We start from the raw sequence: 3501 nt of genomic DNA, 5'->3' as shown, positions 1-3501 counted from the left end.
TCACCATCGTCGTCGTCATCGATTACCTACGTATGTGTATGCGGAGAGAGAGAGAGAGAGAGAGAGAGAGAGAGAGAGAGAGAGAGAGGAGAGAGAGAGAGAGAGAGAGAGAGAGAGAGAGAGAGAGAGAGAGAGAGAGAGAGAGAGAGAGAGAGAGAGAGAGAGAGAGAGAGAGAGAGAGAGAGAGAGAGAGAGAGAGAGAGAGAGAGAGAAAACTTTATTTAAAGCGGGCCCATGTCCGGGTGGCCGAAAACGGGGTTCTGGCGGGCCTGGTGTGCGTTCAGGCGGGTATTTTGCAGGTGTCAGGGCCCCGCACGTGGGCAATGTGCCGGGCTAGGTGAGGCCAGGGATGTGGCGGAGATCAGGCTGAGGAGCGGATGAAAACGCGTGCGTTTTCGTGATGGAAACGCATTTTCTTCACGAAAGGAGCTCGGGACTGACGCCTCGAATGCGTCCAGAACGCATTTCTTTCATTGATGCTACTTAACCTGCCGGAAGGTGTGGCCCAGAAGGCAGCACAGACATTGGCTAGGCTTCCGCGCATTTTTGTTCTGCATGTGCAAAAACCCGTTGCCGCAAAGCCAACTTTATCGCGAATACTCAGCAGAAATCGGCTGCAACTGGGCGCGTCTTGGGCACCCTTCTCGTAAATTCTGTACCCACTCTACATCGTACGCTAAAAACTTCGCTGATCATCCACACTTAAAGAATGAGATGGCTCATGACTTTTAAATTTTTTTCCGACATTTTACTTGCCTGAGGACTACGCGGTTGGTAACGGAGTCCGAAAAGGTCCTTCTGCAGCTTTCCAGTACATCTATCTCCCTGGTGTTTCCAGGATTTGTTCTCTGTTCTTTGAAAAACAAACAAACAGTGCCATCGTCAGCGGCATTAACACGAGCGTAATATCTCGTGACAAACGTTGTCCCCGTCAAATGACGCTGAGGAAGAAAAGGAACCTGCACGCATGCTGCGTTGTTAGGATTCGCCATCGAATTCGATTACTTGCCTCCGGAGATGATTCTCGTGATATTTTCATATGTACCTAAGATAATTCTTGAAGAAATCATTCGGGTTTTTCAGCGATGGATGCAGCTGGCTTTGACTCGTCCTTGTTCACCGTGCTTTGCATCGACCCATGGCTTACTGCCCACCCGGAGCGAGTGAAGAACACCCTCGAGCGACCCACCGTGTTGCACAGCCTGCACATCACCACGGAAGTCATCGACTGGGACATTATAGCTTCGATGCTAACTGAATTTCGGGCCTTGAAGTACCTGGTGATACCCGGCTGTGGGCTTTCGCATCAAGCCATGCCAGTCATTCTTGGACGTTGCGAGTCCCTCAGAAAGATCGTGCTTGGGGGCCAGTACAGGCTGGCCGCGAACGATGTCCGCAGCCTGGAAATGCATCGACATCTCAAAAGGCTTGTGACTTCGGATCACCTGCAGATTCACGACGATGTTCTGCACCAAATATGTTGCAGCTGCCCTCGAATTGAACGTCTCGAGCTAAACTTGCAGCAAATTTCTCGCAGCAAAAGCTGGACTTTTATCAAGGGGCTGGTCCACCTTCGTCATTTAGCGGTGAGTGTGATCTCGACGGCGGAATTAATTCAAGCGCCAAAGGGCTGCCCGAGCCTCGCATCGCCTAAAATTGGCTCGGTATGGAAAGAAGGCGACGTCAGCATGTCCCAGGCTCTTCACGGCTTCCTGGGGCTCAGGTTGCTGCGCGTGATCCATGATTGTGGAGAATGGTTGCAAAACCGGCAATTCCGCAAGCTATCGTTACTCGAGTGTTTCGAAGTTCCCGGTCTGGTCATGGGCACGCAGCTATTCACGCAGCTGATGTTGAGCTTCAGGAAGACACTGCGGCAGGCCCACATCGACGTAAGCAAGCTTCCGGGCGATTCGCTTGGCGTACTGCGAGCCTGCAAGAAACTCGAACTCTGGCGCGTGCGGGGCCTGAGAGGCGACACTGTGGTTTTCTCAATCCTACGTCACCTCGTGGAACTACTTAGTGCTCTCCACATCGTAGCCGACCCCTCCGAAGCTGTCTGCCAGCTGAGGGCAATTGTGGACGCTCAGGACAGATCCTCGCGAGGCAAGACGGGGCTGCTGTTGAACATATACTGCGCATTTCCCGACGCACATGTCACGATCAGGCGCGCGGCAAATGCATTCGCCGACTGCCCTACTCTGAACACCTTCGAGACCACCCGGCACATCTTGGAGTTTCAAGGACAGTTTTCGACTGGCGGCGAGCTCTCCTGTCTGCCCTGGAAGCTGGAGACCTCATTTCCGGCTGTGATCTCAACTCTGAAGTACGTTACCCTAACATTGGACGGCGTGTGATCAACATCTCCTACCACGCACTACCAGTCTTCTAGTGAATAAAAATGATTCTGACCACATTCTGTGTAGAGGAGGGGCGTTTGTTTGCTTCATCGCACTTTGTGCACACCCGTGCCTTTGGCCTGTCATCGTGTCTCACCTCTACCCTTCCTTCGGGAACTAGACGAAGGTACAGATTAACGACAGCGAATAGGGGCCCAACACACATACTCTGCAACCCGAGCTATTAGTCGTAGTTGTAAAAAATATTAACAGAGGGTGTGCTGCGTCAACAACAGGATATTGTGCGAAACCCAGAATGCATTCGTGCTCCTAAAGCGTGTCCATTCCCTCCACAGCGGTAATGCTTCTGTGGGCATGTAGCACTCTGGTAGGCTTCTGATGACGCATGCAGTGTTTAGAGTGCTGCCACAGATTTCATGTGGTCGACCCTCCCAGCGCTCAAGGTAATTGGCTGAGTAATTCGTTGATTGCTTGGTTCATCACATGTGCCAAGCTTGTAGAGTGCTGCTCAGTACACCACTGCGGGTACAGGCTCCTCTGTGGGTATGTCTGTTTTTGCTGTACATATAGCAGCAACTGTCGGGTATGCGCCGGCAGAGGTGTAACGCGCCCCAAGTTGTCCGAGCGGCGCTGGCTACCACCCTCAAATGCAGCATGCAATTACGTTGAAACCAATAGCCAAGAAAGTGGAACGGAGTCCATCCTCTTCCGTAGTCTAGTCTTTATGGCATCACAGCGGTATTCTGAAGGTCGTGGGTTCGAATCCCACCCGGGGCGCACATGTCTTTGTCCGCTTTCTCTTTTACTGCAAAGCAGTATATGTCTCACCTCCCCCCACCCCCAAGTTTTCATTGCGGTGAAGCAGATTTACTCGGTGCCGCTCCTGGACTCCTCCTCGCCACCACCGACCCCTGTTTTACAACAGTTATCACAACAATTACTCCCCTCGCCACAATTGACGCCTCTTTCACAAGTTGACCAGTCGCCTGACAGCGGGCTTGGGGCCGTTATCAGATTATTGCGGAGAATCAACACCAGTGCGAATGGGCGAGAAGCCGCCGCCACCGTCGCCGCCGAAAATGTAGCCGGGGCCGTTGCTTTGCCGCTTCGAATTCCACTTCGCCCACTAGCTGCGTGCCCCTCG

Source organism: Haemaphysalis longicornis, unplaced genomic scaffold (assembly GCF_048455015.1).
Source record: "Haemaphysalis longicornis isolate Haplotype H1 unplaced genomic scaffold, Haemaphysalis longicornis Haplotype H1 scaffold_4, whole genome shotgun sequence".
In the NCBI taxonomy this organism is placed as follows: Eukaryota; Metazoa; Arthropoda; class Arachnida; order Ixodida; family Ixodidae; genus Haemaphysalis; species Haemaphysalis longicornis.
The sequence above is the reverse complement of the archived record's forward strand: the minus strand, read 5'-3'. Positions refer to the sequence as shown.